We start from the raw sequence: 18003 nt of genomic DNA, 5'->3' as shown, positions 1-18003 counted from the left end.
CTGAATTTTGCCAAATGCTTTTTCAGCATCCAATGAAATGACCATGTGGTTTTGTTCTTTGAGTTTGTTTATGTAGTGGAATGTATTGATGGATTTCTGTATATTGAACCAACCCTGCATTCCCGGGATAAAGCCTACTTGATCATGGTGGATGATCGTTTTGATGTGTTCTTGGATTCGGTTGGCAAGAATTTTATTGAGTATTTTTGCATCGATGTTCATAAGGGAAATTGGTCTGAAGTTCTCTTTCTTTGTTGGATCTTTGTGTGGCTTTGGTATCAGCGTAATTGTGGCTTCGTAGAAGGAATTGGGTAGTGTTCCTTCTGTTTCTATTTTGTGGAATAGTTTGAAGAGTATTGGTGTTAACTCTTCTTTGAAGGTCTGGTAGAATTCTGCACTGAAACCATCTGGTCCTGTGCTTTTTTTGGTTGGAAAACTTTCTATGACTCCTTCTATTTCTTTAGGCTTTATGGGACTGTTCAGATGGTCTAGTTGGTCCTGATTTAATTTTGGTATTTGGTATCTGTCAAGGAAATTGTCCATTTCCTCCAGATTCTCCAGTTGTGTTGAGTACAGGCTCTTGTAGTAGGATCTGATGATTTTTTGGATTTCCTCAGTTTCCGTTGTTATGTCTCCCTTTTCATTTCTAAGTTTGTTAATTTGGATACTTTCTCTGTGCCCTTTGGTCAGTCTGGCTAAGGGTTTATCTATCTTGTTGATTTTCTCAAAGAACCAGCTCCTGGTTTTGTTGATTTTTTGTATGGTTCTCTTTGTTTCTACTTGATTGATTTCGGCCCTGAGTTTGATGATTTCCTGCCTTCTACTCCTCCTGGGCGAAATAGCTTCTTTTTGTTCTAGGGCTTTCAGGTGTGTCATTAAGTTGGTAATGTATGCTCTCTCCATTTTCTTTTTGGAGGCACTCAGGGCTATGAGTTTTCCTCTTAGCACTGCTTTCATTGTGTCCCATAGATTTGGGTATGTTGTGTTTTCATTTTCCTTGTGTTCTAAAAAGTCTTTAATTTCTTTCTTTATTTCTTCCTTGACCAAGGTATCATTGAGTAGAGTATTGTTCAATTTCCACGTGTATGTGGGTTTTCTGTTGTTTCTGTTGCTATTGAAGACCACTTTTATTCCATAGTGATCAGATAGGAGGCATGGGATTAGTTCTATCTTCTTATATTTGTTGAGGTCTGTCTTGTGACCAATTATATGGTCGATTTTGGAGAAGGTACCATGAGGTGCTGAAAAAAAGGTATATTCTTTTGTTTTAGGATAGAATGTTCTATATATATCAGTTAAATCTAATTGGTCCAAAGCTTCAATTAGTTTCATTGTGTCCTTGTTTAGTTTCTGTTTTCCTGATCGGTCCATTGAGGAAAGTGCAGTGTTGAAGTCACCCACAATTATTGTGTTAGGTGCAATGTGTGCTTTGAGTTTTAATAAAGTTTCTTTTATGAAAGAGGGTGCCCTTGCATTTGGAGCATAGATGTTCAGGATTGAGAGTTCTTCTTGTTGTATTTTTCCTTTGACCAGCAAGAAGTGTCCCTCAGAGTCTCTTTTGATGACTTTGGGTTGAAAGTCAACTTTATCTGATATTAAAATGGCTACTCCAGCTTGTTTCCTGAGACCATTTGCTTGTAAAATTGTCTTCCAGCCTTTCACTCTAAGGTAGTGTTTGTCTTTGACCCTGGGGTGTGTTTCCTGTAAGCAGCAAAATGTAGGGTGCTGTTTACGTATCCAGTCAGTTAGTCTGTGTCTTTTTATTGGGGCATTGAGTCCATTGATGTTAAGAGATATTAAGGAATAGTGATTGTTACTTCCTACAGTGACAGGCAGGAGGATCAATGGAACAGGATTGAAGATCCAGAAATGAACCCACACACCTATGGCCACTTGATCCTCGACAAAGAGGCTGAAAACATCCAATGGAAAAAAGATAGCCTTTTCAACAAATGGTGCTGGTTCAACTGGAGGTCAGCATGCAGAAGAATGCGAATTGATCCATCCTTGTCTCCTTGTACTAAGCTCAAATCCAAATGGATCAAGGACCTCCACATAAAGCCAGACACTCTGAAGCTAATAGAAAAGAAACTGGGGAAGACCCTTGAGGACATCGGTACAGGGAGAAAGTTTCTGAACAGAACACCAATAGCGTATGCTCTAAGAGCAAGAATTGACAAATGGGACCTCATAAGGTTACAGAGTTTCTGTAAGGCAAAGGACACCATCAAGAGGACAGATCGGCAACCAACAAATTGGGAAAAGATCTTCACCAATCCTACATCAGATAGAGGGCTAATATCCAATATATATAAAGAACTCAAGAAGTTAGACTCCAGAAAACCGAACAACCCTATTAAAAATGGGGTACAGAGTTAAACAAAGAATTCTCACCTGAAGAACTTCGGATGGCTGAGAAGCATCTTAAAAAATGCTCAACTTCATTAGTCATTAGGGAAATGCAAATCGAAACAACCCTAAGATTTCATCTTACACCAGTCAGAATGGCTAAGATTAAAAATTCAGGAGACAGCAGGTGTTGGAGAGGGTGCGGAGAAAGAGGAACACTCCTCCACTGCTGGTGGGGTTGCAAATTGGTACAACCACTCTGGAAAGCAGTCTGGCGGTTCCTCCGAAAACTGGGCACCTCACTTCCAGAAGATCCTGCTATACCACTCCTGGGCATATACCCAGAGGATTCCCCACCATGTAATAAGGATACATGCTCTACTATGTTCATAGCAGCCCTATTTATAATTGCCAGATGCTGGAAAGAACCCAGGTATCCCTCAACAGAAGAGTGGATGCAAAAAATGTGGTATATCTACACAATGGAGTACTATTCAGCCATTAGAAACAATGAATTCATGAAATTCTTAGGCAAATGGATGGAGCTAGAGAACATCATACTAAGTGAGGTAACCCAGACTCAAAAGGTGAATCATGGTATGCACTCACTAATAAGTGGTTATTAACCTAGAAAACTGGAATACCCAAAACATAATCCACACATCAAATGAGATACAAGAAGAAAGCAGGAGTGGTCCCTGGTTCTGGAAAGACTCAGTGAAACAGTATTTGGCAAAACCAGAACGGGGAACTGGGAAGGGGTGGGAGGGAGGACAGGGGAAGAGAAGGGGGCTTACGGGACTTTCGGGGAGTGGGGGGGGCTAGAAAAGGGGAAATCATTTGAAATGTAAATAAATTATATCGAATAAAAAAAAATGATTGAGGTGAAAGGGCCCAACCCACAGATACAGACATACATATTCATATACATATGGGGATTTACAGAGCTAGAAAGAAGGATAGAATTTTACAAGCTCCAGGAAAATGAATGCAACTGGAAATTCTCATGTTAATTGAAATAAGTCAGGTTAAGACACATATTGCATATTTTCTTTCATAAGCAGAATCTGCATTTATGAAATTTAATCAGGATCCAGTTGGGAAGGTGGAAAAAGACTAAAATGAGGGCACGAGGAAGGAAGCAAAAGGAGTAGGGGAGACGAAGACCACAGTTTCCTTTATGTGCAGATTGTAGTAAAAACAATTTATGCTTATCCCCGAGTAGCTTACAAACAAATGGGACTCAGACTATGGTTATTTTATTTGGCTGTGACAACTGGGGGTGGCCCCTGATCTACTCTTCTAACTGCAGGCCTGGCTACCCCCCAGCGGTGTACCCCGATACTTGCTGTTTCTCCTGGCCATGTGCTCATGGCTCCTCTTCCCTCATGGCAGCGTACTCCTCCCTCTCCTTCTTCCTCTTTCCTCCCAGTTGCTTCTCCTCCAACCAGGTCACTCCTAGCCCACCTATCTCTAATCCCTCCAGTGATTGTCTGTCGCCAATTTTATTTAACCAATAGTTTTAAATCAAGGAACTGCCAGGAGCCATTCTCACATAGATCTCAAAACCCCCTCCTCTCAGCCGTCTCTAGCCTGCTTTCTCTAGTCTGCTTTTAGAAGGAAATGTACTCGTTTAAAGATTGGCCAAGTAAGCTAGATGGTTAGTACATGCAGAGCTCACCCGAGTGGGCTCAAACAAATGAAGCTCACCTGTAATGGTTAGGTTACCATAGCAACTCCTTTCCGCTTCACCTCCTCATGATCAATTTTCTATGCCAAGTTCCAACAGCACTTGCAAACTCTTCCCTGAGATTCTGAGAGACAATTCTGAGAAACTGTTCCTGAGAAATGATGCTAGCCCACTGAAATTGTTCCCCCGAATACAATGACTTTCCCCCTTTGCCCCTCCTTATACCTGCTTGCTTGCCTTCATATTGCCTTGTGTAAAAAATAAAATTTGACAGCTTGATCAGAATACTGTCTTGCTGTCCATCTCTCTTGTCTCTTGTCTCTCCTTTCCCTAGGTGGTCCAAGGACCCTGTTGACTGTCCTGTGGTCAGTACAGGAACAAGGTGTGCACAACAAAAGCTTGTAAACAGGAGAAGTTCCTTGTAGGCCTAGATCTTCAGGTATAGAATTTAGTATTACAATACATAGAAATAGACCAAACCTCAACAGCAGATTCTAGGTTTAATGAATATATTATGCCCATACATTATATAATCATGAAAGAAGAGAGACTACTCCAAGGGAGGAAGAAGACTGGCCAGAAGAGAGGGCTCAGAAAGCTGCTACAAGTGAGTGTGAACCACTTATAATGAGATACATGAATGAACATGCCAATGGATTAGGGAAATATTTGCAAGCCATACATTTATTAATAGTGAATATCCAAAATGTACAAAGAATTCTTACAATTAAATAAAGAATAAATAGCCCAATTTTAAAGCGAGCAGGTGAATATAAGAGACATTTCTCTAAGGACGTCATTAAAAATGGCCAGTGAGAATAGCGAGTGGTTTGACACTGTAAATAAATAAGAGGAGGAAAATCAAAAACACCAGGCAAGGATGACCTTACATCTGCTGAGATAACTGTTCTCAAAAGGTCAAAACTTAACAAGGCAGACATGGTGGTACATCTCTATAATCTCACCACTTTCTCGTGGCTGAGAAGAACAGGATCGTGGGTTGAGGTCAGCTCAGACTGCATTGTGAGTCACTGTCTCAAAGCAGAAGCATCTGCAGCAGAAAGAGCAACAGTTGGTAAGGATATATAGGAAGGGGAACCCTTATATGTTGGTGAAAATTGTAATCGGTACAGCTATGTTTAAGGAAATTAAGCACACAATTACAATTCAATATTCTCTCTTCTGAGTATATAACCAAAGACATGAAATTTCTATATAATAAAGATATCTGCACATTTATTTCATTGTATTTTTGTTCACAAGAGTCATGACCCAGAAACACCTAAGTGTTCACATCAATGGATTTTTGATTAAAACAGAGTGGAGGCAAAGATAGTAAGAGAAGATGAAGAAGGAGGAGAGGAAGAGGGAGGGAGAACTGGGAGGGGAGAGTCTGTGTGTATGGATGTTATTTAGCCCTAAAATAGAGACCTTGGAATTTGTTACAACGAATTTAAAATATGCTTGAGCTGGAGAAATGGCTCAGCGGTCAAGAGTGAAAAGTGGGCCTTGATTTTGGTCTTTAGCAACCACATCACTCAGCGTCCGTTTGCCTATAACTCCAACTCATCAGAAGGATCTGATGCCTCTAGGCTTTGGATGTACCTGCACACCGATTGATATACCCACACACACGTGTATAGTCAAAATTTAAAAAGACATTATGCAATGAAGAAAGCCACATGAAGAAAGAAAAGCATTGTATGATCTCACTGTATAACCCCGACTCATCTGCAGCTTCCCGTGTAGTCCAAACCTGGCCGCAAACAAGATGTCTCCCTGCTTCAAACTCATGCGTAATGAGGATTACAGGCATGAGCCACCACTCCAGGATATGATGTTACCATGTTAGTTGGCTGCTGACTTGCTTCACAGAAAGAAAAGTAGCACTGCATTTTCTAGATGTCCTCTAGTGTCTAATGGGCACCCCAGGCATGACTGGTCTCACCAGCCTTCATGAGGCTGGGGTGAATTGTATTACTGGATCATCACGCAATGCTTACAGCACGTGCTCTGTTAGATTCACAGTGTGGAACAATCAATATGAAGCCAGACGGGACACAGCACAGGTAAGAAATGTTGAAGCCGTCCGTCCATCTTGACATTTACCAGAGATGTAGGAGCAACAACATGGTGCCTCGTGACTGTTGAGTAGCCTGTGAGCTCCTAAGAGCATGGCTTCTGCTGCCCTGAAAGAGAGCAGATTACATAGTGGCAGCTTGTTTGTCCTTTGTCTCTGGATCCTCGATGCCTGAAGCACTGCATACCCTTTGTGTGGAAGGCCGACATATCCTCCCCAGGGTGAGTAATGCATCGGTGACTCAGGTAGAATGGATGAGCCCGGAGAAGATGGTGAAGAGAGACTTAGGTCTAGAAAGAGTGTGAATGGAAGTATTTATGTCGGTGGAATAAACAGCAATGTTGACTATTTCTTCCTTGCTTGTTTTTTCCGTCCTCCTTCTTTCTCTTCTTCCGTTTCTTCCTTCTCATTTTCCTCCTCTCCTACCTCTTCCTCCCCTTTCTTCTTCGTCGCATCTTTCATTACCTGCAGCAAGAACATTCCACAGAACAGCCTGGGCCTGTGTTGTATAATGTCTTCTCTACACTCACCATATATTCAGGAAATGTGGCAATAGCTGTAATGAGTATACCAACTATATATATATACACCAACTATATATATATATATATATATATATATATATATATATATACTACATATATACACCAACTATATATATATCAACTATATATATACCAACTATATATATACACCAACTATATATATATATACCAACTATATATACCAACTATATATATACACCAACTATATATATACCAACTATATATATACACCAACTATATATATATATACCAACTATATATATACACCAACTATATATATATATACCAACTATATATACCAACTATATATATACACCAACTATATATATACCAACTATATATATACACCAACTATATATATATATACCAACTATATATACCAACTATATATATATACACCAACTATATATATATATATATATATATATACCAACTATATATACCAACTATATATACACCAACTATATATATACATATATATATACCAACTATATATACCAACTATATATATATACACCAACTATATATATACATATATATATACACATATATCAGATGTGAGTCTTAGCTCCCTACTACAATGCAACTATGATCTTCAAATAAAAAGCATGGGACAGGGGCCACAGGGAAGGTCCAGTGATTGCACAAGCAAAAGAACCTGAATTCGGGTCTCGGCATCCAAATAGGAAGCTCACCACAGCCAGCTGTGTTTGCAATGGAAGAGGTGTAGGATCCAAGACAAGAGGACCTATGGCCTTGCAGGCCAGTCAGCACAGCTCTAAGCCCAGAGCAAGACCTTATCTCAAAAATAAGGTGGAAGAGTGATGCAGGAATGCACCCAAAGTTAACTTCGGCAGACAGATTTCTGCCTTCCAAGAAAGCTGGGGCTACACGAGGAGGACTCGAACCCCACCCCCAAGTAAGAACAGCTTGAGAAAGAAAGCCATGAAAGGCAAATGCCTGCTCACTAGTGTAGAGCAGACATGGAAGGCCCAGGCTGGGATCCTTCAAGTCTTAGATCCTTCAATAACGTAGGCCATCTCCACGCTTTATGGCTCAAGATTCTCACTTCAGTAGACGAAATAATAGTGAGCTGAGTATCGATAGCATCTGTATTGATACTGCAGTGGAGAAGGAACAGGTGGTGAAGAACACATATTTAGCCCAACGCCAGTCACAGCTCCTGTTGACTTGCTCATTATTGTGATGACTAGAGTCAATGCTATTATTCTTATTATAATCCAGCCTTTTCTTCTGCTTCCTTTACTTGGTCTGTTAAGAAAACATAAATCTAGCTGGGCGGTGGTGGCGCACGCCTTTAATCCCAGCACTTGGGAGGCAGAGGCAGGCGGATTTCTGAGTTCGAGGCCAGCCTGGTCTACAGAGTTAGTTCCAGGACAGCCCGAACTACACAGAGAAACCTTGTCTCCAAAAAAAACCAAACAAACAAACAAAAACAAAACCAACAACAACAACAACAAAACCATAAATCCTCCAATACAAATGCTGGTTCGCTAACCTGGGCCCAGACCTTTCCCATCTCAATTGAAAATTTACGCGTCTTGGTTCACAGTCTCTTTCTCCTACGTCTCAGACTTTGAATGTGTGCTGGAAGGTAAGTCTGTGAAAAGACTCTTCGTTCACAAGATTCTGCAACATGTCTGCTCCTAGAAACCAAATTTTGGAAATGCACTGCATTGCTAATGGCTTGACACAGAAAAGAAGACTCCGCAGAGCTGTGCTCGGCGGTGCTTTCTAAATCTGCTGACAGAAATGAAGAAAGTATGTTGGAACGGAGATTGTGTAATTTCTGGATCGCACTGACTTGAATTCATTTTGTGCTTGGATAAAACTGGCGTTTCCTCCCAGGAGGTTTTCAGTTTGGCAGGGGAAAAAAATACCTCTGTTTTGTGTGTTAGTCGACACTGGGAGCGGCCTTGCATTCTGGGGGAGAAATAAGACAGAAATGTCACCACGTTTTCCAGAGGGAAAGAATCTCTGGCCCAAAGCCACAGCTAAGGGGTGTTCCTCAACTGTACGATCAATGGCAGCATCTATGAAGGCAGCCTTGGTACCATGGAAAGACTAAAGCAATGATACTTTGGCGGTCAGTATCCACTGCCTGATGTGGCCAATAGATGGAGAACCGGAGAGAACCGGAAAGCCAGTCCTGAAGTGAGAGGTTGACTGGCCAGTGCTCAAGACAGAAAGTTGTACTCCACAATCTTCTCAGGAAGCCCTCACCTAGGAAGCCTCTCCTTGCAAAGGTCTTAAGGCAATGAAATTTTTATTCTTTTCTTATTCAAGAAAGAAAAATCCAGAAGAGAAGTCCGTGCTCTTCAGAAAGGTTCCTAATAAAATTAGAAAACGTTAAAGAGAGGGGGAAAAAAGTTTCTTTGGATAGTGATGTGGAATTTCTTTTATTTCAGATTCAGTCTTGTGGAGTATAGTGTTACGGAAGAGTATCCTGCCTGCTCGGCCGATACTGCACAGGAGCCACATCTATGCTCCTTTCCTGAGCAGGAGAGCGTCCTGCACTTCATAGGTCACAAAGCCTCAGCTGTGCTGTTAGCATCGTGCTTGTTTTAACTTGTTGAGCATTGCACCGAAGCCAAACACATCACTCTCTTCGTGCTTATTAAAGCCATTCGTAGAAGGCTGGCGTGGGCAGCTGGAGTAAAATAATAGTCTTCACGTGTATTACTGTCTACATTTTAGGTAAAAAAAAATATGGTTTCAAACTTTTTTAAATATAAAAAAAAACAAATCATAAAAGAATAGAATTAGAATGTAGATCTATAGCTACTTACTTAAATTTATTGACCTAAGACCTTGTGTGCACAAATTTACACAGATCTTGGGAGAAAATTATAATAAAAGTTAAGGCAATTTAAAATGTAAAATGCCTTCTTGTAAAAATGTGAGTATGTGTGTAAAAATTTGCAAAAGTTTGTGTTTACAAAAAGAAAATGATTTAAATGTATTTAATACATTTAAATACATTTGTGGATCAGGTGGGGGCAGATTATCAGCAGAACTTGTTTTAGTTTATATTCAACTATATTTTCTATCTTGATAATTGTAGAAAATATTACTTTATACTCAGTAAAAATTGGCTCAAATAATATTATGTGTCTACATGCTTTGTTTGTTTTTTGTTTGTTTTTTGAGGCAGAGTCACTGGTAGCCAAATCTAGTGTAACTTGTGTAGATAATCATGACCTTGAACTTCTAGTTCTCCTGTCTCCACTTCCCAAATGCTTGGATTAATGATGTGTACCACCATAGCCAGCTCTAGCAATAATCTTTAAGAAAATATTTTAAGGGGGCTGGAGAGACTGACTGCTCTTCCAGAGGTCCTGAGTTTGATGCTAACAACCATGTGGTGGATCGCAACCATCTATTATGGGATCCGATGCTCTCTTCTAGTGCACTCAAATACATAAATTAAATATATACCTTTTGTACAGTCCAGTCTTCATCTCCTTCCTGGTCTGCCCCCTGACTGTTCCCCATTCCATACCTCCTCCCCCCTGACTCTTGTCCAAGAGGATGGCCCCACCCCACCAGACCTCCCCACTCCCTGGGGCCTCAAGTCTCTCGAGGGTTAGGTGCATCTTCTCTCACTGAGGCCAGACCTGGCAGTCCTCTGCTGTATATGTGTGGGGGCCTCATATCAGTTAGTATATGCTGCCTGGTTGATGGCTCAGTGTCTGAGAGATCTCGGTGGTCCAGGTCAGTTGAGACTGCTGGTCTTCCTGTGGGGTCACCTACCTCCTCAGCTTCTTCTAGCCTTTCCCTAATACAACCACAGGGGTCTCGGGCTTCTGTTTATTGGTTGGGTGCTAGTATCTACATCTGATTCTTCCAACTGCTTGTTGGGCCTCTCCAAGGGTAGGCACGCTAGGTTCCTGTCTGCAAGCACTCCACAGCATCAGTAACAGTGTCACATGCCGCGTCCTCCCCTTGAGCTGGATCCCACTTTGGGCCTGTCACTGTATCTCCTTTCTTTCAGGTTCTTCTCCATTTTGTCCCTGCAATTCTTCAGACAGGAACAATTCTGGTCAGAGCTCTTGTCTGTGGGATGGCAACCCCACCCCTCCACTTGATGTCCCTCCTGTCTCTCCACTGGAGGTGGATTCTACATTCCCCCTCCCCCCACTGTAGAGCATTTCATGCAAGCTCCCTCTCTTTGAGTCCTGAGAGTCTCTCACCTTGCAGGACTCCAGTACATTCTAGAGACGCCCCCCCCCCAACTCTATGTCCAGAGGTTGCCTGTTTCCATTTTTTCTGCTGGCTTTCAGGGTTTCAGCACTGTTTCACACACTCCCAATAGCTGATCCTGTTTGCTCCTTCCCCTCCCTGTCCCCTCACACACCCTCTGCCCCCCCCTGCCCACATGATTGCTTTCTTCTCCCTCCCAAGTGGGATAGAGGCATCCTCACTTGGGCCCTTTGGCTTGTTAACCAAGTTCTGTGGATCTTGTCCTGGGTATTCTGTACTTTTGGGGCTAATATCCACTTATTAGTGAGTGCATACCATGCCTGTCCTTTTGGTCTGAGTTACCTCACTCAGGATGATATTTTCTAGTTCCATCCATTTGCCTGAAAAACTAATGATGTCCTCATTTTTCATAGCTGTCTAGTATTCCATTGTCTAAAAGTACCACAGTTTCTGTATCCATTCATCCGTTGTGTAACATCTGGGTTGTTTCCAGCTTCTGGCTATCACAAATAAGGCTGCTATAAACATAGTGGAACATGTGCCCCTGTGGCATGGTGGGGTATCTTTAGGGTATATGCCATGTACAGCTGGGTCTTCAGGTAGATCTATTCCCAATTTTCTGAGGAACCTCCAGATTGATTTCCAGAGTGGTTGTACCAGCCTGCAATCCCATCAGCAATGGAGGAGTGTTCTGCTTTCTCCACATCCTCACCAACATGTGCTGCTGCCACCTGAGATTTTGATCCTAGCCATTGTGATTGGTATAAGGTGGAATCTCAGGGTCATTTTGATTTGCATTTCCCTGATCACTAAGAACTTTGAATATGTCTTCAAGTGCTTCTCGGTCATTCAAGATTCTTCTGTTGTGAATTCTCTGTTTAGTTCTATACCCCATTTTTTGATTGGGTTGCTTTTTTTTTTTTGGTGGTTATCTTCTTGAGTTCTTTATATATTTGGAATATTAGCCCTCTATTGGATGTGCAGTTAGTGAAGATTTTTTTTTTCTCAATCTGTAGGTTGTATGTTTGTCCAATTGACTATGTCCTTTGCCTGACAGAAACTTTCCAGTTTCATGAGGTCCCTTTTATTAGTTCTTGATCTTAGAGCCTGAGCCATTGGTGTTCTGTTTACAAAATTATCCCCGGCGCCAATGTATCCAATGATCTTTCCCACTTACTCTTCTAGTAGATTCAGTGTATCTGGTTTTATGTTGAGGTCCTTGATCCACTTGGACTTGAGCTTTGTTCAAGGTGAAAAATATGAGTCTATTTTCATTTTTCTACATACTGATTGCCAGTTAGACCAGCAGCATTTATTTCCATTGCATATTTTGGCTTCTTTGTCAAAAGATCAAGTATCCGTAAGTGTGTAGTTTTATCTCTGGGTCTTCAATTCTATTTCATTGATTAACCTGTGTCTATACCAATACCATGCAGTTGTTTTTTTTTTAATCACTATTTCTCTGTAGTATAGCATGAGGGAAAACAGCTACAATGTACTCACATACATAAAATAAATAAATATTTAAAAGAAAGAAAGCGTTTTAAAATCACTACATATCACACTCCCTAATAATTATTGAAACATCTTTAACTTTTCATTTGCTATTTTTTGTCACATTCTTTATTCTCCCAACTCCTCACAGATACTTCCTCTCCCACACACTCAACCAATTTTAGTTTTTTTCTCTCTTTCTTAAAAAGAAAGTACACAGAAAAATGTGCAGCGTTGCAGGGTATACATATCTGACTGCCAGTGCTAGTGGAGGCCAGAGGAAGATATTGGATCCCTTCAGCTGGAGTTACAGGTGTGTAAGTTGAGAAATGAACTCAGGTCCTCTGTAAGAGATGCAAGTACTCTTAATCACTGAGTCATTTCTCCATCCTCAGACACATGAGTCTGTGCAATACCTAATGTTTGTCTGATCTGACTGGCTGTGCTAAATTGTGACAACCTACGCCCAACCTTGAAATGTGACTGTATTTGAAAATGACATCTTTAAGTTAAATGAAGTTATTATGGAGGTCCTAATACAGCAATAGTCCTAGTAAGAAACAACATTTGGATACAGACAAACATAAGGGGAGAATCCTGTGTGAACAGAAAGCCATCCACAGCCAAGAGCACAGGTCTCAGAAGAGTCCAAATCTGCTTATGTTTTGATCTGAGACTTCTGGACAGAAGCTCAACAAAGGAATTCCTGTTGATCAACTCCACCCCGGGTGCACTTAGTTGTGGCATCTCTGATAAATCAGTACAGCTAGGCTGAGCTAGGCTCAGGCTATTCACTGGATGGGATTTATTTAAGTACTTTATCTTAGGGCAAAACCCCTGCAGAGGAATGTCCCTGGCAGGTCCTTCTGATGGCTTATGGAGACAAGAGAGAGAGAGAGAGAGAGAGAGAGAGAGAGAGAGAGAGAGAGAGAGAGAGAGAGAGAGAGAGAGGGAGAGGGAGAGGGAGAGGGAGAGGGAAAGGGAAAGGGAGGGGAGGGGAGGGAAGGGGAAGGGAGTAGAGAGAGAGAGGGAGGGAGGGAGGAAGGAAGGGAGGGAGAGGCAGGGAGGGAGAGAGAGAATGGAAACATGTTTACCTCTTGAAGCCAGAGCATCAACACTTCTGTCTTATCCTATTAATCATAACAATTCACATTACTGAGCCCAAGGTAGAAAATAGTGACCTAAGTACCGTTGGAGAACATTCCAAAGCAGTGTATGTCTATGGAGATTGAATAATAGGGTAGGGGAATTAGGAATAACAGTGTCCTCTATCATAATACTTTAGATGGGTGTGTGTGTGTGTGTGTGTGTTTGTGTGTGTGTGTGTGCACTTACATTGTATTCTTGCCCCAAGCTATGCACTATATCTGCACATTTCCAGTTTAACACTTAATATTTCTTATATTTTAAAATAAGATTCATTTGTTTTTTACTTCATTTGTTGAATAACTATTTATACAGATAAATAGTTATTCAACCAATGATATATATACAGATTTTATATATATATATATATGTATATATATATACAGATTATATAATTCAATTCAGATTATATCAATCCTTATGAACTGGGACTACAGAGGTATGGCTTCAATTATATAGAATAGTCTTAGTTTCTTTTCTACTACTGTGATACCCTGACAAGAGCAACTTATTAAAGAAAAGGTTATTGGCTCATGGTTCCAGGGCATAGTCCCTTATGCTGAGGAAGTTATGGGAGCAGGAGCCGAGGCAGCTGGTAACATCACACCCACAGCAGGAAGAAGATGAATGCTTGCCCTCAGTCCCCTTCTCCATTCTACTCGGAGCAGGATCATAGCCAGGGAGTGGTGCCACCTACAGTGGGCAGGTCTTTCCTTCTCAACCAACCTAATGAAGATAACCCCACAGGCATGCCCAGGGACCCAGCTCCGATGTGATTCTAGATCTCCTGTGATTCTAGATCTCATCGAGTTGACAATTGGAGCTCGCTATCCTAGAGAGTGAGGCACACAAGAAAGAACATCACATTAAAAATGCAATTCTGACTGTCAGTAAAATTAACAAAAGCTAATAAGTAACAAAAGTTTAATTCAAGTGAAAATTTCATGGCGTTTTTCTGCATTGCAATTACTACATATTTGTTGGATAAAGTCTGTGAGAATTTGTTTTGAATGTGAGAACTGTTGCTAAAACAACATATTCAAGATGTGGGAAATCCTACTTGTTAAAACAAAACACAACAGCAACAATAAAAACAATACATACAAAACACTGATGACAGTACTAGCTGTAAAATGTCACAGTTTGGAACCCACCATCAGTGCTCTGGTTAAAAACATGTGGAAGCGTTTTTTTGGAACTGATGAAAGTTTTTGATACACTCGGATAGACTAGGCTAAAATGCAGCCAATCTGATGCCTTTTTTTCTAAACGATGAAGCCCCAATTTTTCTTCAATGCATAAATATCGTGAGAAATTATCAGAGGACTGTTTAATTTTTTTTAAATGCGGTAACCCTCATTTCCCTAAGAGAAGTAAAGTGTAAAAACCTCTAGGGAAGGTCTTTTTAAAGACAAAGTAAATGTTGGCTCCAAAGTCATTTTCCAAACCAGGAAACAGAGTATTTCTTTGGAAAGCATTGAAGTAGGAAAGTAGATTTTTCCCCCACCCACTGGTTAATTACTTGAAAAGTTCTGTACTTAAAACATTACTAGCCATATATATTTAAGTTTCCTGTTTACGTGTCTTATGCAATCAGGAATTCACTCAGTTAAAAAGCATGTGGAAACGTCAGGGCTAAATAGCAGCCATATTTCTTGAATTTGGTGCACATACATGCTCTAGGGATAACCAAATGTGTTCATAATACCCCTTTGTCTGTTCAAAAAAAAAAAAAAAAACCTCTCCAATGCTCTGGTATGAATTATATTGTTTAAATGTGTCCTCACTCGATTTCAGGAGAGTTATTCCCAAGCCGGTTTTGAACTGAACACATGTCGCATCTGTTTTCTGTTTGGGAATTTTGAATGCTTGGCACTTTAATTGGGATAGTTTTCTTTGGGATGAAATCATTTCAAATATTCGCTGAATCAAAACATTAGTCTCCTTTTCCAGTTTCCATCATGGATTGTTGGTAGGGTTCCCAGACCTGCTTTCTTGTGCTTCAGGGAGGGTCCCTCCTCCTCCTGGTGTGGAGAAGGACACAGATGGGGAAGCAGGCAGTATCTACTTGCTCAGTCTTTCCCCAGAATCTATCCCTTTGGAGATGTTACCTGACCCGCCAGGTCATTTGTTTGTGCTTGTTGATTTTAAACCTTTCATTTCATCTTTTTTGATTATTTGAAACGTCTTTTATTTTAAAGTCTTTGTTTTGTTGGGATAAGGTCTCATGTAGTCTAGGTTGGCTTCAAACTCATTGTCCTGGTTTCATATCACTTGCCATGATAAAACACCCTGGCAACAATTAATTTGGGAGAGAAAATAACTTTTTAGTTTAGCAGTTCCAGGTTCAGTCCATTATTTCAGGGGCATCAAGGCAGCAGGAACTTGAAGTTTCTGGTCACCCCACACCCACAGCATGGAGCAATGAATGTGTGCTTGGAATTTAATAGTGAATGTGTGCATGCTTGGAATTTAACAATGAATGTGTGCATGTTTAGAATTTAACACACTTTCTCTATTCTTTTTTTTTGGGGGGGGGGGTTGGGTTTTTGGATTTGGTTTTTTCGAAACAGGGTTTCTCTGTATAGCCCTGGCTGTCCTGGAACTCACTTTGTAGACCAGGCTGGCCTCAAACTCAGAAATCTGCCTGCCTCTGCCTCCCAGAGTGCTGGGATTACAGGCGTGCGCCACCACCGCCCAGCTACACTTTCTCTATTCTTGAAAGAGTCTAGGACCCCCAACTCAGCCTATAATACTGCCCCTGGTAGGTAAGGTCTTCTTACCTCAATGAATCTTTAAGGAAAACATCACAAGCATGACCACAGGCTAGCCTAATCTGGGAAATCCACCATTATGACTTCCCCAGATAATTCTATGTCCATCACACTTGCTATAAAACCAAGAGTGACCTTTGACTCTTCATCCTGCCTTCACTTCTTATGTGTAAGCATTTTAGGGGAGGACTGCACACATGGTTTTTTACAATTCTGTGGATTATTGTACAAAGGGCTTTTGTGCACGATAAGCAAGAACTCTCTCAACTGAGCTTCACCTTCAACCTGTTTTTAAAAAATCTTAATGAGAAAAGAAAACAGTTTCCCCGCTGAAGGTCTAGGAAGCCACTGGGAATCCACATCCTTCTCTATCTGGTGCAATTAGAAACTCTTGAAGGCCTAGATATTTAGGAGACATGGTTAAGCGAAACTAATATGGCAGCAAAGAAACATCAGGCAATACAGTGGGCATGTTTTCTAGTGTCAATCGGAGATTTTAGTTAAAAAATAAAAATAAAAAAGCAGCAGGATTCCCCAGTTTGCTTCTCAGTGGGGATTTTTATGACCTTTGGTTTTTGTCTACTGCAGGACGCTAGAAAATGTTAGTAATATGAATGTTAATATTTCTGTGATCATTAAGTTAATCATGCTTTTCGGTCCCTGGTTTGTTTTGACATTTTAAACTAGGTATTTAGAAGATTGAGGTGAGAGGATCTAGGCAAACAGGGACCACACAGAAAGTCTCTGGCTCAACAACAACAACAACAAGAATAATAAAAGCTACTGATTAAGATATGTATGCACATCTGGAGAGATGGTTCAGAAGTTAGGAGCACTTTTGCTCTTCTAGAGGATGCAGATTTAGTTCTCAGGATTAGTATCCTGGTACATTCTGGTCTGCAAGGATACCAGGCATGCACTTAGTACACACACATACATGTAAGCAAAGCGCTCATACACATAAAAAAGTTCAAAGAATATTTTGAAATATTTGAAACATTATGTAATAATAGAAAATAAAAATGCATATAGGAAATATTGATGCCATCTTACGTAAATATCCTGGTTATCCCTCCAAATTGCTTGTCTTGTTTATTCCTCTGTATCATCTCAGGTGTGTTCGTATGGTGTGAACCAAACTGTAATTGTCAGGTCTAAAGGACAGAAGGGACGAATAGATATCTGTAATGTCCGTTGATGTGCTAAACCACATGCTGGTCCTCTCTGTGTCACAAGTACCTGGGACACATTTCCACCCATGTCCACCTGCTGACTCACAGGCTTCCTTTCCTGCAGCTACTCATTCTCTTTATAACCGTGCTATTTCTTAATCTCTCTCTCTCTCTCTCTCCCTTCTCTCTCTCTCCCCTCTCTCTCTCTCTCCTCTTGTTTCTCTCATAGCCCAGGTTCAGTCTGCTGACTATATTCAATCTACTTCTTTCTCTTTCTGGTCTAGACTCCTTTAGATGCCTCTGGCTGTTCTCTCTCTCCTATCTACAATAAAATCCATCCCCTTAACCATATCATGGAGTGGTCATGTCATTGGTTTATACATCTCAATGGAGTTTCTTCTGGTCCTGGCAATATATGTTACATTGTTTTTTTGTTTTTTTGTTTTGTTTTATTTTGTTTTGTTTTTCTATAGTCTTTGTTTACATTCCAAATGATTTTCCCTTTCCCAGCTCTCCTCTCCCCCTAAGT

This window comes from Apodemus sylvaticus, chromosome 19, assembly GCF_947179515.1.
Source record: "Apodemus sylvaticus chromosome 19, mApoSyl1.1, whole genome shotgun sequence".
In the NCBI taxonomy this organism is placed as follows: Eukaryota; Metazoa; Chordata; class Mammalia; order Rodentia; family Muridae; genus Apodemus; species Apodemus sylvaticus.
Note: the sequence above shows the minus strand (reverse complement) of the source record.